At 36.3% G+C, this 26,045-nt stretch overlaps 1 protein-coding gene across 5 annotated transcripts in view; it reads left to right on the forward strand.

Moving 5' to 3' along the window:
• Positions 1–26,045, forward strand: part of ADD3 (adducin 3) — a 111,862-nt gene that overhangs the window by 1,394 nt on the left and 84,423 nt on the right. The window contains exons 1-2 of one of the 5 annotated variants that reach the window (XM_016145700.2): positions 732–1,037; positions 1,345–1,414. The exons of 2 other annotated variants lie outside the window; for them this stretch is intronic. The gene's annotated coding sequence lies outside the window, so the exon portion shown is untranslated. Of the gene's footprint in view, positions 1–731; positions 1,038–1,219; positions 1,415–26,045 lie in introns of those variants that run through there. 2 more of the 5 variants (XM_016145698.2, XM_016145701.2) reach the window with 2 other exon arrangements.

Raw genomic sequence — 26,045 nt, forward strand, 5'->3', positions numbered from 1 at the left:
GAGAGAGCCCCTTTGCGGTGCTGAGTAAAGGAGAGGAGGCCCCCAACTGGCAACTGTGTGGAGTAAAAAAATCCAAGCCTCTCTTATGGGGGGCGTGCGAAGGTTGAACGGCAGCAGTGACCTACTCCTAAAGGCTCAGCAATCAGTGTGGGTGGCAGAGGATAACTCCGAAAGAGGCAGCTCAGCCTCGGGAATTGGGGCGCTCTCGCTCAGGTTGGGGGAGACGACATTTCCGAGGCGTCCATCCTCCCCCTTGTGAAAGGGTTTCCGTCGGGGTCGTTTCCCCTTCCGACCCTCAGGGGACGCCGCAGATCGGACCCGCATAGCCGGAAGAGCATGTTGAAGAGGTGCCAGGCAGCTGCCCTGCGCCAAGGCCTCGCCGGGGCCAGGTTTGTAGGCCCCCGAGACTAGTGCTTCCCAAACATGCTGCGGGCACGCGGGGAGGGGGCAGCAAAAATCGCGGCCAAGGCTCTAGAGGGGCGCGAAGAGCCGCGAGGGGCGGGGCCTTGGGGAGGCGTGGCCAGGGACGTCCTTAGATTCTGAGAGGCGGGGCCAGGACATGCAGGGGCCCGAGGGGCGGGACCAGGGGCGCTCGGGGGCTGCGAGCGGCGGACTCGTAGGGGGCGGAGCCAGGGGCGACTGGGGGCCTAGAGGCGGGGACTAGGGGGCGGGGCCATGGGACGCTCAAGGGGCGCTCGGCCAGTCCCGCCAGAACGCGAGCCGTCAGCCCGTAACGGTCGCCAGAGAGAGAGGGGAGGGAGAGGAAGGAGAGGGGTTTAAATTATATTTTTAACAACGGACAGCGAGAGCGAGAGGCTTCGGCGACCTAGGTGTCGCCGCTGCCTGCTACACAGAGCTGGGAGCCCAGGTCCCTCCCTCCTCACGCCCCCTCCTCTTCTGCCCTCCCCTTTTTCTGCCCTCCCATCTGGAGCCCTGCGGCGCTTAAGAAGCGGCGGCGGCGGATCGGGCGGCCGCTGCAGCCCCGGCGGCCACGGAGAAGGAGGGAGGGGAGCACAAAGCCGGCCGCGCGCTGCGAGGTAATCCTGAGGGGAGAGAAGGCGCCGTCGTTCAGCTCCTCCTCCCGGCGAGGATGGCTGGCTCCCGCGCGGGCTGGGGTACAGGGACCCTGCCAGGGGCTCGAGCGGGGGTAGGTCGCACGCTGGCTCGCGGGGCCGAGGGGACTTCTAATTGGCTGCCCCTGCGGCCTCAGGTGACCCCCCTCTCCCCTGAAGGGTTTGGAATGGGAGCTTCGGGCTGGCCCAAGGGGAGTGGACCTGCGCGGCAGGGTCTCGGTGCTCCTCGGGGTGGGCCCGATTCTCTTGGGCGTCCTCTGATTTCCCCTAGGAGGACGAGGAGTTCTAAAAATCCAGAGCTAGCTGAAGCTTCGGTGACCCGGGGACCTTCAACTCTGAAGGTGCGCTGCAGCAGGGTGGGAGGTTCCCGCGCTTGGGAAAGGTGAGGGTAAGGGAGGGAGAGTTGGTTTGTTTTGCTTTTCTTATTGAAAAAACTTTAAGTTACAAGTTTAAAGTGTTCGACCGCCTTTCTCCTGTAATCCGCGTCCCCATCCCCCAACATACACACACGCGCGCGCACACACACATACATACACACACACGCACACTCACACACCCCACCCCTACAAACGTATACACGTTAGGTTGAGCTTCCTGCCCCGGGTGACAAGAAGAATTGGCAGCAGGTCCAGTTTACTGGTGTTTGGGCACGTCCAGCTTCTTTGGAGGTATGCTATTAAGCTGAGGAAAGACCACAGAGACAGGTAGAATAAGCTAGGCCTCTATTACAATGGCAAGAATGGCCTCAGGTGAACTTTTTTGTTGCAGAGATTTAATTGCAAGTAGGTGCCCGGTTAAGATGGGAGTCTAAGTAAACCCACTAATGTCTTTGGCACATACGCTGTAGCAGCTGACCTGTTGGAGTGGTATGGAGAAAAGTGGAATTTAACCAAGAGGCTTTCTTTACATGAGGATTATGTGCAAGTTTGGTGAAGGACTGGATAAGATTCTGGAGATTGGAACCAGCTACATAAATGTGTGTGCACGATTCCGTTAAATTATACATTTTAGATTTAGCAGAATGAAATGCTTGCTTTTCTTGGAATCGAATACTTATACGTCATGTCTAGTGCATCCTAATTTTGGCTTTAGAAGACTTCTAATGAGGGTGTTATTAATGGGAATGAAATAAGAGTATGGCATAATTTGTCATTTGAATATTAAGATGCTTTACTATTAAAAATTTTGTGTAATTATGTATGGGACTATCACACTTATAGGGTTAAGTTACTTTTGGAGCATATGTATAGTTTTTATATCTAAGTCTCAATTTCATTGTAATTACCCTTGTAACTCATTTTTCTTTGCTTAAATTGAGCAGATTATTAACTTTGCAGAGGGAGGACCAGAAAAAAAAAAAGGCCACTTTTGCTATTAACTTTTCATCTTTCCATTGTCCTCAAGTGCTGGCATATTGGTAGTAGTTGCTTTTGAAGAAAAAAAAGTGACATGTCTATTTTGAATGTTAAAACATAATTTAATACTTCTTGAGATGGTTATGAGGCATTCAATATTTTGTAACTTTTTACATGTATGATATCAGGAAATGTTTGGTAATCATTAGACATATGACATAAGTGATCATATATCTGGGAGATATTTTTCATGATAGAAGGATTCTATTTTCAGAATTTAAATTTATGTTTTGAAAAACAAGAAAATTATATTTTACACTTTGCTATTTCCAACCCCTCTTTTCAGGAATGTTATAGTGGGGTGAATGTGAGTTCTGCTCAATGATGTTTAAAGTGTGGATTTGGTCTTGTTAAACCAGAATGTCTTTTGAAGCTAAGAGGACGTAGCACTAGCCCACCTCTAATACACAATCCGAAAACCTAGGTATGGGGTGAGGCCCAACTTCTGAAGTTGTAAGGCTTCTTATAGTAGGCCTATCATATATGAGTGTTTCTGTCACACCTAAGCCTATCCAGGTTGTTAGCTGTTCAATGTCTCCTATCTGAAAGCAGTTTGTTAGCAGTACTGGGCAACATTTAAGCATGTCATCAGGGTATAAAAAGCATATCTATTGAGGAAAGAAATCACATAAAAGTATAGAAACCCAATTCTGAACAAACTGAGTTTGTAGAATGTTGTGGAACGATATCAGAACCTTAGCTTAACCTAAAGTGCTTAGAAAATAGACTGGTATGAAGTGCTTTATGTGTTTATTATCATCAGTATATAAAATGACACTTTTTTGAAGGTGGTTTTATCATGCTACTCAACAATTGAAGACTTAGCAAATATTTGTAACAGCCAATATTTATTTGCTCTACCTCTGTGCCAGGCACAGAGTTTTACATGATTTAATTTCCTTAATCCTTACAACAACCCAATGATGAAACAGACACAGAGAGGTTAAGTGTTTTACCCAGGGTGTGCAGCTACTAGGGGGAACAGGCTGGTTCTGAACCCAGAGTCTGGAGAATAAGCCCAGGGGGTCCTGTTGCCATTCCATGCGTGGTAACAGTTGCAAATCAATGAAAGATCTCCACAGTATTCCCAGGACTACAGGTGTGCATGTGTGTTTAGTTTAGCCACACTATCCTGTATTAATACCACCAGCAGGTTGTGTTTAAATCTGAAGGTGATTAATCATTAAGAATCATTATTTGATTTAGAAGAGGATTCTCCTTTGATTCACACAACACGTGTTTAGCTAAGAGACTAGAATTTGGGTTAGAGTATTTATTTAATTACTAAAGATATCAAAGTCTTTTGATTTTTAAGCTCGTGAGGTATATAGGGCTCCAAATGGCCCAGCGGGCACTCATGCCTGTAGGAGACGTTCAGGTTCTGCATTAAATCAGAGGACCTGACTTCCTGATTACCAATCCCATATCCACCTAAGATAGATTTTAACGTAAATTTGTTCTAAATTCCACCTGAGTCGCTTCCTAAAATTAGCCTTAAGTGAAAAGATATAACTTGTGGCTTATACTTTGTCAGTTACATTCCTCAAAAAATTGTATTGCTGCATTACCAGCATAGTTGATAGGTCAAGCAAATTAATTATAACCTAAATTGGGAGCCATTTTAAGTAATGTTTAGGATTATTGTAGAGAGCTGGTAAGTCCTTTGTTGAAAGTTTAGTTAGGTGTAATGTAAAGAAAAAAATCTTTATAAACAAGCATGCATTGAATTTAAAAAGCTCAAGAAAGCTCAAGGAAGGTCTATCAAAGACAAGTTACTAACCTGTCTCACATTAAATAAACACTAATTTTGGCTATCATTAATATTCAGTGCTATTATTTATTTGGAAATATTAAGTTTGTAGAGTTTGAATAGAAAAATTTTAAATGTCTAATCAAGATTGCTATTCTTTCTTTTAAACATAGCCTGTTTGAAACTAATTGAGCAGTGTATTGTCATTGAGATTCAAGATGAGTGCCCTAATACTTTATTTCATGTCTTTTATGTTGATGCTTTATCATTTTATCTTGAGGTCCATGCCAGAGTATTTATAGATCAGATTGTTATGAGGTCTTTGGGTTCTGCCAGAGACTAAATTCTCTTGGCCAAAAGCCAAAACAATCTCAACTGTTTACTGTAATGGGTTGTATATATTAAGAATCCTCTCTAAATCACACAGGTTAGAAGTCTTTTCATTGACTATATCTTGAAAAAAAAAGTCTTATCCATTATGTGTTCCTTTTATATAATAATTGGATGAACTTAATAATTTTTTTTCCTAGCAGTAGCTAGTTATGGATACATGCATGTAACCATACTACTTGGGGGATATACTCTTCCTTTTAGGTAAAGTTAAAAATTATTCACCTGGCATTCATGCAATCAATATTTGAGTACCAACATTATGCATAGAACAAGAACTCTAACTGAAAATTAACTGAAAGTGTTGGAGGAAAAAAAGGTTGTGGATATTTTGTTTATTTCATGTGTATTTTAATAATGTCGATCTTTTACATATGAACGAGTCTCAAAATAGTGTTCAAAATTATTCCACAATTGAAAATATATTTTAACTTTAAGAAAGTACTGTGTATCTTACTGTAAAGCCTTAGATAATAGCATAGATAAGAATCAGTCTCTTATTTCCTTAAACTATTTTTGTTGGGTATTTTTGAAAAGCTGCATTAATAATCTCTTTCAGGTTTCTAGGACATTACTACCTACACTGAAGGAGCAGTTTCATGAAGAGTATCTTAGAAACCTTAAAGAATAAATGTGGATATCAGTGATGTCTAGCATAACCCAAAAAGTAGGCCGATCACCAAAAGGTATAAAATGGATGGAACCCATTTTCGATGTTAAAAGGCATACCATTCTAGTAAATTTTCTTAGGAAGATAGTGTAGACTAAGCCGAATTGTTATTGTAAAAGATACATAGGCTTCGATATATAGTTATATCTTTATAATGAGTTTAGACCTATATTTAGCTTTTACCTGCTGTCAGACTGATCCACATCACCACCATATACTTTATATTTCCTTTTTTTTTTTTTTTAACATTAGCTTTAGTTAAAGCTTAATTGGAAATGGTAAGACTTCCTGATATAAGATGAACTTTGAAACTTCTTTGTTTCAAATTGCCCGAAACTGGACCTGAGGATATTGATGTATAGGCAGTACATTAACTAGAGTTTAAGATTGCTACCTCCTCAAACAAGGCTACAGTTTGAACCTCAGACTATGAAACTTTTCTGTAGTAGGTACTTGATTTCCATAGGATAAAACTTTGCCACAACCTGCTAGCCAGGGGAAAAAACGCTTTTTAGAAACGTAAGGGCAGTAATGACATAATGCTCTTAAAATTGATATCTCAAGAAGTGTACTGTTTATATTAATAAAACAGAATTAAAACATTTTAATACTTACGATGTGCTTTAAGGCAAGTAGACATTAAGGCAAGCAATGGATTAAACAAGATGAAAACCTAACTCCAAGTAACATACATGAAATTATTCTTTTTGCTAACTCTTATAACCCCTTTAAATTTATTATTGTTATTTTTACTCCCTCATTTCCCACCAAGGAAGTGCTCACCCGCTTAGGTGTGAGAGAGAAAGGACAGTGCAGGTGTGAGTTCAGGGCCCATTTTCTTCAGCTCCCAGGGCTGTTGTTGGTTGCCTGCTAGGGGAACTGGAATTCCAACAATTTAGAAAGGAATAAGCCTAGAGAAGTGCTGGGTTTCTCAGAATCTTGGGGACTTGGTAGATGCCTTTAATTTGTCACCATCAGTGGTGTGCCCATGAGATTCTTCCACATGGCTCAGCTCGTCCTGTGCAGGGACAACGTTTTCCTTTTCCTTTTCCATACGGTTTCTCATCCTGTCATCTTCTGTTCTGCTGGACTGGCTAAATGCCATAGCAAAAAGATGGGTTTACTCTGTATCCTCATGGAGAAGGTGATTAGGCTTATGTGGTATGTCCTAAAGGAGTATATTTTGGGATCAAAGCCTCCCCAGGGACTCTTTAAGTATGCTCTACTTGTAATCCTTCAGAAATTAGAGCCAGCAACTGTTAGCTGCATTGTCACTTCTAATGTCATTTGTCTTATTAATACATTAGAAGATTCTATAAGGTCAGCCTTTTAATATCTAAGGAAGTGGTTGAGGAAGGGTGATGGTCAGAGCTCAAGTGGGGTTGTGAATGAGCTTAAGTGCATGGGATGAGAAGTGGAAAGGTGAAAGAGATTGTCAGTGAAGTTGATATATTGGTCTCATTCCTTATCCCCAAACCCAACTTTGTTTTTTGTGTTCTTTTAAACTTTAAAACAGTTTTCCTCTTAACCTTCCACTTGTGACTTTTATTGTCAGGACTGAGTTTTTTCTCTCCTAGAGAAAGGTGAAATTTTTAAGGTGATTCCTATCATTGTTGAAAAGTTTGGCTTTCACCTGGAGGCTACACTGAAAGGATTTCCTTGCATCTCCCAACTGTCTACTTTTTAAATTTCAAGAACATCTCCGAAACAGAAGTGTAAGAAACCTTATTCATCATGTATTAGTTGGAATCCATTATATATTAAAGTAAAATATATATCCTTAATGAAATCCATATTGCTTTACACACTTTTTTTTTGCAAAATTATATCTATAATAATTTTATATTAGGATGTTTAATTCTTAAGTGGATGTCAAGAATTATTTTTAACCAAAAAAATGTTGAAAGTAATATGAGAATAATGCATCTTTCATTGGTCTTAGTGAATGTTGGCGACAAAATCGTAGTTGTCTTAACACTTTGTTATTGTTAAATACCCTAATGAAAGATTCAATAGATAGACAAGTACCTGGTTACCAGCCACTGAAAGGCTGTCACCCCTATAATAGAGTATAACAGGAAAGGAACATTTTATGCCTGAATAAGAATAATATATCTGCTTGATAGTAAAGTCTATGAGAAGCTGATTACTTGGTAATCACTTGAGTTAGGTGATTTTATGTTGTGTTTGATGTTTTATAATCTGAACTTCCTTGGGCTCTTTAAAAGTATCTGGTTGGACCATCAATTTTTGATGGATGTATCTGGAGGGATTGTGACTTATCAGTTAAGTACTTTGAAGAGAGAATCCCTGCTTTATATCACACCTGAATGTCACAGAATGTGTTTCTTTGAGCTTGTTTAATTTGGGCTCAAAGGGAAGAGTGCCATCTACTGAATGGCCATCATCAAGTTGAGCAGCCCCAAGTTATCCTTAGGGAACTCTCATCTGGCTTTGAGAAACCAGGCTCGGCTTCTTTGGAGGATTTGACAAAATCTTAGTACCAAGTGGAATTGTTGCTTGCTTACTTTTAATTATGTTTCTCAACAGGAAGCCTAAACACATGATGAAGAACTAATTTACCACTTGTTGGAATGCATGGGAAAGGAGAAACTAAGAAGTTGTTGGGACTTTATACTAAAAAAATAGCCTAGCAATAATGAAATTATTATTGAAAGTGGTAAAGAAAGTTATTTTAATGAGGCATATGTCATTGGTTCTGGTTATTGTTGGCTAATGCAGACAATAATGATGTTATTTAAAATTTGTTTAGGCTTAAAATTATCAAACTAACTCATTTAACTAGAGATAAGAGTTTTAAGAGTACTTGAGTGTTTTTTTTCTCTTGCCGTTTTACTTTGTCTTGGTTTCTAAGACAGCTAGTTATTCTGACTTGAATGAATTCACTGTTTCAAAGTGGATTTTTTTGTTTTGGTTTACTCAAGTGGCCTCCTGTTTTGTTTTGTGTTTTGTTAGGTTTTTCCAAATTTTCAGAAACTGCCTTTGGTAGTAGCAATGGGTAGTAGCCATAGGTTAGTGAAGATTTCGGACATCTGGGATAGGTCTGTCATAGCCAGATAAGAAGGAATTTTGACAACTTGAATTGAAAGGAAGATTTGAAATTGTTACAAGACTATCTTTGTTGTTATTGATCTATATAACAATTACTTAATTAATCAGTAACCATTTTTTTAGCTCTTAAAACCTGCGATGGATCTCTTAAACACTTTACATAAATTATCTTAAGTTAAGTAACTTACCCAAGATCCTATAGTTAGTTAATGAGTGGCAGAGCCAAGAATTGAGCCCAAGGCCAATTTTCTTTAAACACTATTCTTTGCTGCTGATTTATTTAAGCTCATTCTTGTTGGTGACTTTACAAGACTTGAATCAAGATTAGAATGATATTTCTGCCTGTTCTTGAAAACATTGGGGTTTTTTTGGTTGTTGTTTGTTTGTTTTTGCTTGCTTGTTTTTGTTTTTAAGGTAATAAAATGGGTAAATAGGTTTGAGATATCACTAGAATCAGGAATTATGTATGAAATGGACCTTTAAATACTTACTTTTTGGTTTTCATCTATAATCACTTTTTTCTCTCTTGCTATATTATTTATAAATTTAAAACCAAGGAAAGTTTATTATTGAAACATTGAAGTGGGTTGTTTCACATTGCTTAAAATTTGCTGCTTCATGGAAGGAAGTTTACTGAAGGGTTTTAAGATAGGTTTTGGGAGTTTAGGTGGGGGATTTGATAGTTACTTTTCTATGCTCGCTCTTAAATATTTTTAGGTAGTAATACTTTTCAATATGGCAATAATATCCCATGTTCACAACACAATAAAATTCAGTGATGTGCCAGTCTGAGGTCCTGGGGGAACCTCAGCTTTTTATGCATACAATGCATGCTCTGTAGACCAAATGAGTACCATATCTTACATATAAGTACTAATACTTTCGAAACGTGTGTATCCTCTCACTAAGAGATATTTAATGCCTGACTACCATTTGAAGTTTGTTTGTTCGTTTTAACATTAGACCTTAAAAGGCATTCTTATTACTTTTAAAGGTTGGGAATTATTGGTTTGGTATAACCAAAAAAGCTTCTAAAATTGCAGTTCAGTGATGGTTGTGCTATGTACTTTCAACTCAATCATTTTTTTTAAGACTCTGACTTTCCCTTCATATGTAAGAGAATTATGCTTTACTTTCCAGAGAACCCCCATAAGAATATCAATTATATAACTCCTTGGAATTCTGACTACTTTCCAGTAAAACAGAAAAGGTCAGCAACACATAAGATGACAGTACAAAAGATGCCATTTGCCAGTGTGCGATGAATGCTAAATGACAGGTACAGATAACAGATGTCATAGATCATCTAGTCAAGAAGAGTACCATAGATAGTGTGGTCAAAAAAGATCCACAGGAAAGAGGGACAATTTCACTAGGTGAAGGATATGGGAAGGGTTTTGGTGAGAAATCACTGCCCCTGAAAATAATAATTTTGTTTTCTGTAGCATAATGGGAGATTGTTTATAACAGTGGTTCATAATCTCTTTCCACTGGAAAGCACTTGAAGGCTACAACATACTCTTACCAGTAACAGTACCAAGGGCACACCTCTTTAGGAAGTACGTTAGAATGTTGCCAGGTTTGGGGGATGGAGAGGATGATGGCAGTAGTGAAGAACATCATGTAGATTTTGACGATGCTCCCCCTGAACCCCATGTGAAAATTATTGGTTCACAGAAACATCCTTATACTGCTATTTTGAAGGTAGTAATGCTTAGGAAATGTGGCACTTGAAAAAAGACCTTAGAAATCATCATCATTCCCAACACTGGAAAGGAAAGCCTCCTTTTGGGAAGAGATGTACATTTTTTTAAAAATCTGAATTTATCTATCATTTACTTTGTTTACCAAATGCTAGAGTATAATCCTGTTATGGCTCTATTTTAACTTTTAAATCTAATATGTATATAGATAGGAAGAGCAGTTGATGTCATGAGATATTATCATTTTGACTTAATTTTTGTAAATAACACTCTGGTTTTGGATTTTAGAGAATTTGTTCCAAAGCGTCGCAATACTTTTAGACTTTCAAATGCTATCACTTACTATTTGAAAATACTTAGTGTAACTATTCAAGATATTTTACAGCAAAGCGCTTTATTTCTTTTTTTACTTTAGTTTTCTTAAATGTAAAATATGTGAGGGACCAGAGGGATGGAGAAAGGGGAGATAGACGGGGTAAAAGGGGTCAAATATGTGGTAACAAAAAGAAATCTGTGGGAGGTGAACACACAGTGTAAATATATATATATATATATATATATATATATATATATATATATATATATGCCTTACTGTTAAAATGTACAGCTGAAACTTACTGGATTTTGTTAACCAATGTCACCATAAAAACTTAATTAATTAATTAAAAAATATATGTGAGAGGTTGGGATAGATCATTTTAAGATCCATTTCAGTTTGAAAATGTTGTGCTTGTACTTCCAGGGAAGGTGAACTCACCAATTAATGGTTTTAGTTGGAAGATAGCCAAGAAACCTATGCTTGTACTATGTGAAGGTACTGAGAATGGGTCTAACAGAAGGTCAAGACCATGAAAGTCCTTGGCTCTGTATATATGTGGCACTTGAGAAAGGGACATTGTCACTCTAGGAACTTGTCAGCTCCCAGAATTTATTTCAGTTCTTCAGAAGCAAAGGGTCCTTGGCAAAGAACAATGGACAGATCCTTTTCAAAAACAATGAAATGAGCAAGGATAGCAGTTTTTCCTAAAGCAAACTGTAGAAGCATTGTGGCATATTTTTCTAGAAATGGTACTTTCCATTCCTATCTCAACTTTATTACGTTTAGTATATTAGTTCCTCAAATATTTCTCTGACCTCCATTTAGATTGTCTTTTCTGAGCAGCTTTATGCTTCCTTTCATTTATTCACGTATTCATTCAGCAAATGTTTATTGAGTACTTATGTGCCAGGCCCTCTTCTAAGTGCTGGTAATTCTACAGTAAACACAACAGACAGACCCTCCTGCCCTACTGGAGCTTATATTTTTGGAGGTAAATAGAAACAAACAAGTAAAGTATATGTTGTATGAGTGTAAATGTTGAGAAATATAGAGCAGGGAGGAAGGATGAAGGGAGTGTTTGGGGGTCATAGAAGATTTAAAGAGTGGTCAGGTGAAGTCCTCACTGAGAGGGCAACATGTGAGCAAAGACTGAGCATTATGTGATGTCAAGGAGAAGACAGTGGCAGGCAGAAGGGACAACAAGCGCACAGGCCCCGAGGCCCAAGTGCATTTGGCATGGATGAAACAGAATAAAGGATGGGTATTGGGAAGCCACTGAGTGACTGAACAGAAGTGGGACATGATCTGACATAGGTTAAAAAGGATTATTTTGGCTGTGTTTTGACAGTAGGGCATGGTGATGCATTAATTTTGGTGAAAGATAATGTATCTGATGGAGATGGTGAGATTTGATTGGATTCTGGATGTATTTGGATTATAGAGCCAATAGGATTTACTAACTGGGATGTGGGCATATACGTAAGAGAGAGAAGTCAAATTTGACGTCAAAGTCGGGAGTCTAGGCAAAAAAAGATTGCAGGAGGGACAAGTTTGGAATGTGGGAGAGAATAAGAGTTCAGTTTGAGGCATGTTATGTTTGAAACATCTATTAAGACATCTATTTTGGAGATTTTGAGGAAGAATTTGCTATGAGTCCAGAGAACGGTGCATAATTATCACCTAATGATATAAACTTGAGAGTTGTCATTTTCCTCTTTCATTTTTAAAATTTGGCTGTAGTAAACTTTGCTACTACATACATTTATGCTTTGAAGGGGTTTAATCCATCTTGTAAAACCTTGAATTTATTTTAGCTTCTAAGGACACTTGGTCTCAAAGAAATCTTGTTCTCTGTAGATAGAACAATTTGCTTTCAATCAAAATGCGAAAATAAAAATAGTTTTGTTACTGCCCTTTAAAAACATGTGTATGAATGTAAAATGGAACAGTTTGGCTGTTCCTCAAAAAGTTATGTGGTTTAATGGTTAAAAATAGTAATATATAAGTTATCATTATGACCCAGCAATTCTACTCTTAGGTGTACACTCGAGTGAAAACATATATTCACACAAAAAACTTGTACATCGATATTCATAGCAGCATTATACATAAGAGCCAAAAGGCAGAAACAGCCTAAATGCCTGTCACCTGATTAATGGATAGATAAATGTAGTATATCCGTGCAATGGAATAATAAATAATAGTAAAAAGGAATAAAGTACTGATGTATTCTACATAGGTGAACTTTGAAAACATTATGCTAAGTGAGAGATGCAAACACTAAAGGCACGTATTGTATATGTGTATGTGAAGTGCACAGACTGGGTATATCCAGAGACTGAGAGCAGATTAGTGGTTGGCAAGGGCTAGGAGTAGGGAAAATAGAGAGTGACTGCTTAATCAGTACAGGGTTTCCTCTGGGATAATGAAAAGGTTCTAGAAGTAAATAATGTTGATGGCTGCACAACATTATGACTACACGAAAAACCACTGAGTTGTGCAATTTAAGAGAGTGAATTTTGTCTCAATTTTTAAAAAAATCTACCAGGAAAAGCGTGTATGTCTGTACTCATGTACACGAGAACAACTTATATGGACCTTATTTCTAAAATAGAACTGCTTTTGCCATAGAAAGTTGAGAAGGCAAGAAGTACTGCACTAAAGAGACAAAGTTAAGATACTTTGGTCATGCGGGTCGAAATCAGGAGGGAGTTTGTGATCTTGTCCTTGGCATGTCATGGGTGAGTCGTTAATTTTGTAAATAGCCAGTTTCATGGAGATAACCTAGATAAGCAAAAGAAGGCTTTATGATTATCATTTCCATGGGTTTCAGAGAACAGGAACCAGTTTACAAATAAGTTTTTTAGGCCTTAAGTCAATAAAGATGGTTTATTTTTTTCTCCATACCTATAATTTAGAGATAGGAGGAACTCAATTCCTAGTAATTTTTTTCTAGCCAACACAAGATGGCATTTACCTTCTAAAAAACATAATTACCATCCAAGAGTTTTCTGTTGAAGAAGTACATGAATGGATTATCTTTAACTTTCCTGTACCACATACCCTAATGTTATTTTTAATTTAAAAAAAAAAAAGATATAATTCGTATGCCATAAAATTCACCTCCTAGTTTCATTGGAAACCTATACATATTTATATATTCCTTTATTAGAATAAAAACTTTTAGAGAATAGAGGTTCATATTATTTGAACGGTTTGTTAGATTAGCATTTTAAGGGAAACATGTGTGAATAAGACAAGAACTGCAGTGGGAAAGAGAGACTCTTATGTAACTGACACCAACACCAGCCTGAGAGTTATGCCATAGCAATGATTAAAAGGAAGTGCAGGTGAGCACAGAGAGGGAAATGTTTATCCTACTGGGAAGACACAGTTCATGGAGGAGGATGGCATTTGAGTTGATCTTTAGAGGCGCTCTCAAATGTTGAAGAGGAGGATGAATTACCAACCAAGACGATAGAATATGCAAAGGCATGTAGGTCTGTGGGATGGATGTGGTGGGAGAAGGAGGGAAGGGAAGGTTGAGAGAACCATGTCATGAGGGCCCTGGTGCTATTTTGAGAAATTTGGGTTTTATTCTGTGACACTTATTTAGCTGACGAGAGGCATAATCTGATGTGTCTGAGACTTGGTGTTGGGATAGAGTGTTGTCAAAGAGATAAGTTAGGAAGTATTTTAAAGATAAGCAGATGAACTAATGCACTGGCTTTGAGATTGGAAAGAGAAGAATGAGATATTTTGGAAGCAGAAATCCGTGCATCTTGCTGAACGGTGCAGAGGTTGAAGGGACATTTGATCACCGGGGTGGAAATTTAAATGACAGATTCTACTCCATTTCCAATACTCTGATTTGTGATGGAAGATAACACCTGTACTACTAAAAATTTGGTAGATTCAGAAGTCTTGAAGGTATGTTTTCCTTACCGTACATAAAAGACTTTAGAAACTTGACTATTTCTTAATTTTTAAATTTTTTTTTTTTGCTTCTCAACTATTACCCAATTGTTTAATCTTTGGATTTGTTTTCATTTGTGCATTTGGAAATGGTTGAATAGTCATCAATTTGGCTAAAGAATAGTCTTTTTGTTTCCAAATGAAACTGCCTCCCTATGCTGTTTTGTGTTTCATTTTAAACTTTTGTGTAGTGGGAAAATAAAAGAAAGAATTGAAGGCATTGAGCATTGCAGTGTGAAGTATTGCATGCTGTCATTACAGGAAGTCATTGTGCCATCTTGAAGTTTCCCCTTAATAACATTTGATGGTTTAGCTTGGAACTTCAAAAGTAAACATGGTAACCATGTACAAGAAACAATTAGAATTGTCAAAAGAATCACATGTAGAATCATTTGATTTTGCTGTGTAAATTTAGTGGAGAATCCAGTCCAGTAAGACTTTTTGCATATTTGCATAATAAAACAACTAATATAAGATTTGGCTGCCCTAATGTTTTTCATAGCTTATTTACAGGCATGACGGCCGATGGCCGTTTTTGCTTGTTTGTTTGTAGCTCCCTTTAATAAGACATGTACCAAAGAGGATGTTAGGGTAGGACATTACTGATTTTATAAATGGATGGAAGAAAGTACCACATTTGACAGACCTAGCTTCTAAAATATTGCAGTGTAAAATTTGCTTTTGTGCTTAAAATTTTAGGTATTAAATAATGTTTAAAATAACATTTACTCAAAAGTAACTTAATAAAATTAAAAATACTTTATGGACATAAAATATAATTAAAAGTTTAAAGATGAGAAGAGCACTCTCAGTGAGTTTTTTAAAAGCAAGAATGATTTTATCATCTTAGTTTCTAAGGTAAACTTACTATTTGAGTCACTTTTTTATAAAATCAATTTTATTTTTAAGTATTTGAAATTAATTTTTGAATAGGAAATATAAGGATGTGGAACAAAATCCAAAAAGCACAAAAGAGTATAACAGTGAAAAGTAAGTTGTCACCCTATCCTTGAACCACTCAACTCTCTTCCTTTCTTGTATATTATTCCAGAGATATTTTTCATTGTTTATTTTTAAATTCCTGAATCAAGACTTTGCCTCCTACACCTGGTGGATAAATTGCTGCATAAGAAATATAGCTTTAGGCCCAGAACAACCTGGGGAAATAGCCAGCCCTGTCCTCCTAAGTACGGTTTCCAGCTCCATTGTGTCTTTTTATTAAAGAGTATGTTTTTCTAGCTTTCCCTCCACTTAAAGCAGAGGTATAGAAAGTGGGAAGTGGTAATTGTAATTGTCTTTCACTCATATCTCGCCCTAGGCATTGACATGACTTTTATGAAATGATGCATGCTTACAAAGCAAATTCCAGCTGAGAAGTGCTCCCACAGAAAAATGTCCTCTAGTAGGGAGGGCAAAGAAAGGTTCAGGAATGGTCTGCCTTCTCTGTGTTTGTGCATCTACCCTGTAATGCCAGCTAGTAAAAATTACTTTTAATTTTTTAGTATTGGGAATTATTTTGTTGACTCTGCCTTTGGCCACCCAACAAATCATAAGATTTTCTCCCAAACTTTGGGATTATATGATGCTAAATTACTGTTACTAGACTCAGTTTCTTATCTTTTTCATCGTATTTAGTAGAATGTAATTACTATATGGAAACTATAAATAATAATCTTATATTCTTTTTTGGAGGGGTGGAGAGTCCTTCTTTAAAATTTCTAATATACTTTTCATTTTTGTACCAGTCATCTTTTATTGGGCATTATTCTTAATTAGGGTAAGATATAATTCAGTAAAAATTGAGTTCTTCAAACAGTGGTGCCAGGCAAAGAAGGTCATGGTCAGGAATGTTGAGTATGCCATCCTCCCTGGGCCCTCTTCAGTGGTACTTGTATAGCCACTCATGTTTGAGCTCCTTGTAGGAAAGGTAGTAAGTTGAGAAGCATGTAAGCTGCCAGCACCATAGAAACTCAAGCATGCTTCCCTTCTTCACAGTGACATACTTGTAACACTGGTAGTAACCTCTTTGAAATACTCCAACAGTGCCTTTAGGGGTGAAATCCCGCATTAATATTCTATTCACCTTGGCACCTATTTTAACACCCATGAGTTTCTTCTCCTCACTGGTACAACCAATGCCATCTCGGAGTCCTGGGTATCTACTGTCTTCCAGTATTTTTCATTGTGGTAAAAACACATGACATTAAATTTACCATCTTAACCACTTTTGAATATGTAGTCAGTGGTATTAAATACCTTCATAATGTTGTGTACCCATCACCACCATCCATTTCTAGAACTTTTCTCACCCTGTACACTGAAACTCTATCATTAAACAATAACTCCCCATTCCGCCCTCCTATATTATTGAATCAGAAAAATTGTTTTAAAATCAAAGTTTTGGGTGATACAAAAAATCTGTTATTCCTATACCTAATCAAGATTCTAACTTGAAACTATGTAGGTCTGTATTATGGTTATGGTTGACATTGAATCCTCTGGAGTTGAGACCAGGGGCACAGAATCTGTAGCCTTTGACACATCTTTTAAATTGAAAAGCCATATCCTCATTATAATTGGCAGGAACCTCACCCCTCAGCTTTGCAAATCTATGTCGTTGGGTCGGAAGGAAGTTTGATAATTATGAGAGTTAGGAATCTGCAAAGTCGTGCTGGGTGACTTCTGCCTCCACCACCCAATAAAAAGGAAGTGTCCCCAGTAATAGATGTAGAGGCTCTCCAGGTTTGCAAGTCTCTTTGGATGCTAAAATTCTTCCTTTGTGAATCACCCAGGCTTTCTATTTATTATGAGTGGAAATGGAATTTTCTGTAAACTTTAAAGTTTGGAGAGGCAAATGGGAATAAAAGATGGTGATGAAATCTAGACTCATAGAACTTTAGAAACTCTCATCTCATTTTATGTATGAAAGGCCTGGTCTGATTAAGTGAAGTGACATGTTCAAGATAATATGTCACTTGTGGTTGATCGAGACTCACAACTGTCGTTCCTGACTTTCAGTACTGTATTTTTTCTAATTTATCATATTGCTAGCCGTCGTAACCCATTCACGCAGTTCTGAGGTGAGAGAATTCACCAGACACTTGACCTTTCCTAGAACATGATTTAGACAGGCTGAGAGACCTCAATTCCTTATGGATTTGAAGCTGCTTTTCAAGAAATAGTACCTTTTTGTTTTTGTTTTTGTTTCTTTAAATCTTTCATTGAATTAGGGAAAGTTTTGTGAAACATTCTTTTAAAAATCTGAAACATAATGAACTTTCTTGTTACCTTGACAAAAAGCTATGCTGGTCCTCTGTATATTCTAGTTTTAGCATGCTCACCACTGAAGCGAGTCATGTACATGGTAAATGTTTCTGACATGTTTAGGAACATTAGATTGAAATTTCAAACTAGATGTATTTGGCTGCCTTTAAATTTTCCTTTTGGAAGAGAATATATTATTTTAAATAAGAAACAGTTCTACTCTCCAATGAAAAGGAAAATTTTTAGGTCATTTGTTTGAGTAAAATAGACTATAGAACTTATAGCCTTAATTTTCCATTATTTTCAACTAAATGGGCCATTACATAGGCACAGTGAAGGAAGCAATCTGTCATATTAGAAATGTTAGTGTTTTAATCTAATTTCTATTTTTTAATTAAGCTTATTGGGATAACATTGGTTAATACAACTATAATTGTCAGGTATACATTATAATTTGACATCTATATCTAATCTAATTTCATAATGAAACTCATTTATCAAATAAGATTTTTAGCTATCAAGAATGTATTTTATTTATGTTGTATCATATCAAGGACTTTAATTGGAATCTATCAGATTTGTTTTTTTTTTTTTTTAATGTTTTGCTATGGCATTTGGTTCATGACAGTAGTTTTAGAAGGCAATTCTCAAGATAGCCTGCTATTTTCAAAATAAGGCCTTTTTAAATATATCCTATGATTATAGTAGGGATCTAAATAAAATATAATTGCTTTTGATCTTACTGTGAGTATAAAAGATATCTTTCGAAATCTATTTTAAAATCAATTTTAATGGAAATAAGTCCAAGATCAGGTACGTACTAGAGAACTTTGAATTTAGTGTTGTATTTATTAAGTTGATTTAAACTGTTTGGAGACTGTGTTTCATGGCAACAGTTATATTTAAAGCCTGGTAGGTCAGTTTTTATGAAAACCGTGTAACATTTAAGTTAATATCGATATTTTAAAAAAGCTTCTACTGGTGCTTTTCTCTAGATTTTGGTTTATAGAGAATAAAATGTCTATTAAATGGAAACTTCAAATACTTGAAATTTCTTGAGTCCTCTAATGAGGGAGGACCAAATGTTTAAGGACACAGGTGGATTTAAGAGCTATATTGGAAGCAGTAACTACGAGGTACATCCTGAAGTCAGTGCACATTGATTACAGTATCTTCCGTAGTCTTATGTACTTGGAATCAGTATTCAGAAGGAAAACCATCATATCTTCTTTCAATTTTATTTTTTAACAACCGTTGACATACAATATTATTTTAGTTTCAGGTGTATGACATAGTGATTAGACATTTGTATGCCTTATAAAGACCCTAATATTGTGCACAAGTCTTAAGAAGTAAAGATAAATATGTCCATGGAAGTGTATGAAACCAGAAGTTGGAGTTATGGCTTTTAAGATTGGGTGGGGTGAGGGGTGGGGAGAGCATGGAAGAGAAGACTACATTTGTTTGGCTTATTACTATAAGAACTGACACCTATTTGTCATTTCTTATCAGAATAATTAATAACATGGGTTTCCCCAAATGTTTTTCTTTTGATCATCAACTATATTTTCTTTTAAGAGGTTTAATCATCAGGGTTTGGGCCTTCTGTTCAGGGATGACTTTGATAGAGACAGATAGCTTTTGTACAAACAACCTGCATAGTTTGATTTGAAGTCTCATAGGAAGGCCCTAGACTACTACTGTCCCTTCGCCAAAAAGACATACATAATTTTAAGTTCTCTAGTAGCCACATTTTTAAAAAAAGAAATATGAGAAATTAATTTTAAAAATATATTTAACACGATTTAAAAATATTATCTTTCAACATCTAATCAATATTAATGAAATGTCAATTAATGGAATAGAGTCAATGAAAAAGTAATGAAATATTTCGCTTTTTTATATGCCAACTCTTTGAAATCCTATGTGTATTTTACACTACGGTACATATCAATTCAGACTAGTCACATTTCAAGTACTTACTCAGTAGTCACACATGACCAGTGGCTACCAAATTGGAGAGCACATCTTAAAACATCTTTCTCTTTTGTCCCACATCAGGGTTGAGGAGTCTTCCACTAGATGTTTATTTTGGGGGACTAAAGTCTTGCCATTCCTATGTGTACTCTCCTATAATTAAATGGAAAATGAAACACTTCAGAGAGAATAAAAACATTAAACCATTCTCTATCATGATAGTTTTAACAATTTTTTTTGCCTTTTTAATGTGATGACCAAAAATTAGTACTGCTAAAGAAATGAAAATGTTTTTGAATGAGAACTTTAGAGGGCAAATTCAGTTGGTTGTGCTTAAGTGAGAAGAGCTGAGATAGAAAGGAAGAGTCAGCATTGGGTAGTCCAAATAAGGCAGGTTTTGCTATCAGACAGATTGACTTAGAGTCCTATTGGCCCTGAGCAAGTTACTTAACTTCTCTGAGCCTTTTTACTTTACTTATATGTAGAACTGGGATAAAACTATCTCTTAAGTTGCTATGAAGGTTAAATAAGATTACATATGTCAAGTATGTCCTATGCATTTGGTACATATGACATGCTCAGAAAATTTGTGTTGAATAGATAAATGATTGTTGCTTACTTAACTCTTTCATTTCCAAATCCCTGCTTCTGAGAAAGGAAGGGGAAGGAAGCATGCCTAAAATGAATGTTGAAATAAAATAGCCCATTTACTATAGTGACTAGGATTCAGTGTTCATCCAGAATAAAGTAGTCCCTAAGCATTGTGATTAATTGGGATTTTAATTCAGGACTGTTATCTGAAAGGTTCACAAAGTAATGAATGATATGAAACAGTTCATACTCTGCATTGTTTACATATTACGAGATTAATTTTACTAATTTTATTTCAGTATACTTATTCCATTAATCAGTAAAAATAGCATCTGTAAATGTTTCTAAATTTGTTTCAAATATTTAAGTGAAAAATCTCAATTACTAAAGATAATTCTTTTCATTTTTTCCTAGATAGGATAAAATGCATCATTTTTCTATTTCTTTAAAAGTTTTATCACAGGGGCTATTAAAGTTTGAATTTAAAGATGTTTTGCCTCTACTTTGGAAGGCTAGCCTACTAAGTGATAGTATACTGATGATCGTAAATTTGTGTGGTAATTGGAACTAAGGAAAACTTTTCTAAATAGAAGAAAAACTACCACTTTGTGACTTAACTTTACATTATAATGCAAGGTACCTTTTGTTCTTGTTCATGCATTAACATCAATTTGTATTTTTAGATAGAATGGGGACTTTTTATGACATTAGCTATATGGTGTGATGGTGTGTTCTGAATCTATTTTGGAGGAAGGAGTTTTCAATCATACACATATATTTGATTTGCTATGCATTTTGAGAAGTTTACTTGAAAATTTGAGACATCATTGAAATGGGAAAGCGTGAAGTTCTGAATAGATGATTAGATTAGATATGAACTTTTCAAAACTTTATACTCGTGCAGTGTGTAGGCTGCATGTATGGTAATGCTCTTGGAAATAGGTCACATTTGAAAATATAGTTCTTTGCCAACAGCATCTGGTTGCACTTTACATTATATACTTTGAAAGTACTTTTTGAATAGCAAAAAAAAAAAAAAAAAAAAAAAAAACCAAACCATATGACATAGACTTTTCTTACCTGATTGAAAGTTGTTTACAGTTGCAGTTGAACTTTAACAAACAACATAGCCAAAAGCATAATTGTCCAAATGCATGGATTATCATGACACCTCAGAGATAAAGGCTTCTTATAATTTTCAACTTTCTGAAATAGTCCAGGCTTTTACCTTATGCTAGTAGTAACCCTTCTCAGAGGTCTTATTATTAAACACTGTAGAATTTTGAAGGTTCTGACCTGATTGGAATACATCCTACTAATGGGTAATCAAAAAATGGTGTTGATTGATGTGATTGGCAGCTCTTAACTGTGTATAGTTTTGTTATAGCTGACTGTGAGCTTTGGATATATAGGTATGACTATAGAATTGTAGGGCTTAGCAACCTCAAGAAGATTTGTGAGATGAATTTAAGTGGCATGGATCTAAGCTAAACTGTGAACCAGGCATATATATCTTTGGTTTTCTTAAGATTCCCTTCTCAGCACCCCCTTTTTAGTTTTCCTTTGCTTTATTTCCTCTTGACTTTCTAGGTGGCTACCCGGTCTCAGATAATTCCTGTCGAAATGTTAGCTGATTATTTCACTGCTTTTTCAGAGACTTTTGTATTTTAAAAGTAAGATCTTTTAATAACAAGACTTTTAAGGTCCCTAGCAGGACAGTGGAATAACAAATATTAGGGTAGATTCTTTGGACTTAGAACAGGTTTGGTGCCAGGATTGTAGAGCCCAACTGTCCAATACAGTAGCCACTAGCTCCTGTAGCTCTTGGCCACTTGAAATATAGCTAAACTTAATTGAGATGTGCTAAGTGTAAAATACATACTAGATTTTTAAGACTTAGTATGAGAAAAAGAATGCAAAATAACTCAATGTTTTATATTTATTACAGGTTGAAATGGTGATATTTTGGGTTAAATAAAATATATTAAAATTAATTTCACCTGTTTCTTTTTACTTGTTTAATGTGGCTACTAGAAAATTAAAAAGTACATATGGCTTACGTTTTATTTCTGTTGTACAATGGTGTTATAAAGACAAGTTTTTATGTTGTGGTCTTACTATTGGGAGTTTGCAGAGGTTTGGGGAAATGGTCCCCTGGATGCTTCAGCCACAGTGAGTCCAGCTGACTTGGCTGGACCATGTTGTACTGCAGGGCTGTTTTGAGAGCTATTGCGAGCAAGCTTTAACTCTCCCAATTCATGAGGTTTTTTTTTTTTTTTTTTTTTTAAATTACTCCACCTACCACCTCTGATGGCCACTAACTTCTGACCAGCTTCTTTGAAGACAGGTGTTTGAAAAAATTAAATTTATAGCTACTATTTATTGGGCATCTGCCATATATCAGATACTGTGCCAAGTACTTTAAATAAAATCTTGAATACTCACATAAAATATCAAATACTCAAACAGTTCTGCAAGATTGATAGAAGATAAAGAAAGAGATTCAGATATATTGTGACTTTTCCCCAGGTTACCTAGTAAGTGGCAAAATCAGGATTCCAACCCAAGTATGATTCTAGAGGCATTGTTCCTTCTGCTATATTATGCTTTCCTCCTGTTTTCCAGTAACTGTGTGTGTCCTTTAGCACAGAGTGCCGTATATGAAGGGGTCTCTTGCCAAATGGTGTTGACTGATCATTGAGTTGTTTTCCTTTGTCTTGGTGAATGACTTCAGTGCTCCTCAGTCCAGCCCACAGTCCTCCCCACTCTGGTACCTAGTGAGTGGCCCATTAGTGAAGAGACTTTTTGAAAGCCCGTTGAACAGGATATATCATCTAAAACCTTCATCTGGAAGAGTATCTTTTCTACCTTGACACTTAGAGTATGTTTCAGATACCTTCAGGAAGAAATACAAGAAGGATCTCCTCTAAATGCCAGGAATATCACATCTTTGTTTTCAGAGACTGGCCATAGAAGGAAAGGGCTTTTTATAGACAAAGAGGGTTGAAGTAAAATAATGGGATAGAATAAGCATGATGAGCTGGATAAGTCTTGTATAATCCTAGGTCATCTCTTAATGGCTGTGTCCTTGACATTACTGCATTAAGACTAAGAGGAAAGAGAAGTAGTCTATGTGTTGGCATACTGGTCTATAAATTAGAGTAGATGTAATCACAATTCATGAGTGCTCTGGGAAGTTGGATGCTCCATTTACTCACTACTCCCTTTACTTAGAGTCAAGCAAGTGGTGGTGACTGGAAAGATAAGGAGAGAAAGAAAAACAAAGGTTCAAAGAATAAAGCTAGAATGGAGGTGGGCCGCAGGGAGGTTTGGGCAAGTTCAGACTGTAATGCCCTTTTTTTACATATATATACACATTATATTTATAATAATAAAAGCTATGTAAACTGTAAAATACTGTTATTTAATGGAAGAAACTATGATGTACTAGACAGAAAATAAAACTTATGACTAGGCAGTATGGATTTAATTTTCCCAGCCCTACTGTTACCCTAACCGGGTAACCTTAGGAAATTATAGAATCAAAGATTATAGTTGTCTTTCTCCATATCCGGCCTTCCTTCATGATCAAATAAGATTGTGATGAATTTGAAACACTTTGTGTGTGCCTCTGTGCTGTATACATGTTGCTACTGTTTTTAATACAATTAATTATTTACCCTTCACCTGGAGTATTGCCTACATGAAACTTCATTGAGAGGGGAAAATGTATACCTAAGAGCTCTCACTCACATTGTGATTAAGGGAAGTTAGAGTTAAATTAAATGGCCAGCATAAATAGGGCTAATTTGGCTCTCATCCCTAGGCTTTATAAACAGGACAGTGGCAGCCTTGTGGGTGAAGGAAATGTGGACCCAAGTACTTGTTTAATTTAATCATTCATCCCTTTAACCCCTTTTAAAACTTGACTTCTTTAAGTTCATTATATAATGCATGAGCACGAAAGCATACAGATGGTGTTTCTCTTTTAAGTGAAAAGCCCTATTGAATAGCAATTTTTTACAAAAAGATTTGATATATTCATAGTAATAAACCTGGTTTGCATTTCTTTGAGGCTCATGGTCTTCAACTTCCAACCTGGTAAAGGGTTGCTATAACTACCAGATGTCAGTCTTTCTTAATCCAGAGTTAGATGCCAACAGACTAATACAGAATAGATGTAAGCAGAATTAAGCACAGAATTTGAAGTATTATTTAAACTGCTCATTTATCAAATTTAGTATAAAGAAGACAAGTTGAATATATTCACTTTACAATTGTTTGGGTCTCAGTGCAGTCCCAGAATGCATCCTTAATTTGTGTTCCATGTTAAATTCCGGGTACAGGGATATTTTGCCAAGTGCCCGTTTGAAATTTACTTGGGATTCATCCAGCTGGCAGATCAGTTGTACTAATCAGATGAGTCCATTTCTGGGGAATAGAATTTCATAGGAGCAGTGTTCTTTTTCTTTATAGTAACTGTACTTCAACTTTTAATTTAGAATTCTCATGGGCTTTATTAAAATGCATATAGTATAAACATTGTAATATATATAGTGCAAATACTTCATGCATTTTCATATATAATAAGTAGCAGACACAATAAGTTCAGCATGCTTTACTCATTTGTTTTTCATTTCTATATTGAGTTCCTGGGATCACAACTTGCTTCCTCTCTAATTGCTATGAACAGAAAGATACTGAAGTGGAGATGGGTTAAACCTGATAACTCTAGGCAACTAACTATGTAGAATAAACTCCAGTACTCTGTGGTAAGCAGGTAGGTAGGCCTAGTCAAAGACCTCTTGGCACAGATGAGGAAGAATTCAGACCTCACAGGTGGGGATTAGACCTAAAGAACTAATATGGGTCCTTTGTAGCCTGAAGATTAACCCTGTGTAAGTGTAATACATTGTCATTTTCACATCAGAAACCTCATGCCTCAGTATAGCATTTCCCATAGTATGTTTTGGAGATCATTATTTCTAAGAGATTTCCCAAGAAAAGTAGTTCCAAATATGTTTGGGAAACTACTTTCTGCACTCTTTCTCATAATGTACATTAGCATAGCAAAGACTGAGAAGTACTGCCAAGTACCAGGTTTACCATTAAAAAAAATTCAGTGTGTCTCAAATTAAATATGTCACATAGACCAAGGCAATCAGCCTCTCTAGTAAGATGTATTAATAGCCTATGAAACTTCTTGTTTCTTAGAACACACTTGGGGAATCAATGCCCTTAGATAATATTAGCAGATCTCAGAGTTTATTTTTGTGATTACTTTTTTTTAATCACAAATAAAATTATATTTGGCAGTTACAGATATCTCAGCCTGGAGGATATAATGCTTATGTTTAAAATTTTTTCTTTTAAAATCTGTATTATAAGTCAGTTTTACATAGAAATGTTCATTTCTGTGGAGTATGTCTTTAAATTGATACTGATATTATCTTTGGGGGGCATTTAGTGTTTTTTGTAAATGTAATTTTCCTTATTTTAAAAATTTACACTTACTATGGATAGGCTAGAAATTTTTTAACAAGCTATTTTCTAATTTAAATTATATATTTTTCAAGAATAAAATAAAACATAATTGTTTTAAATCCAGCTGTTAGGTAAAGAGACATTTTAGTAGCAGTTTACCTAATCTGTAATTGTTTTCATTTGAACTGGAAAGAAGACCAGAGATTTTAATAACCCAAGATACTGCCATAATTAATTCTATTTTGAGACTGTCAACTTAGTAACACTCTAAGCATAAACAAATTACTTATCTATACCGAAGCCTACTATTTATATTCTCTAACTTGAATATACATCAAGGATTTTAAGCATTTCTTTGCTTT

This window comes from Rousettus aegyptiacus, unplaced genomic scaffold, assembly GCF_014176215.1.
Source record: "Rousettus aegyptiacus isolate mRouAeg1 unplaced genomic scaffold, mRouAeg1.p scaffold_m13_p_6, whole genome shotgun sequence".
Taxonomy (NCBI): Eukaryota; Metazoa; Chordata; class Mammalia; order Chiroptera; family Pteropodidae; genus Rousettus; species Rousettus aegyptiacus.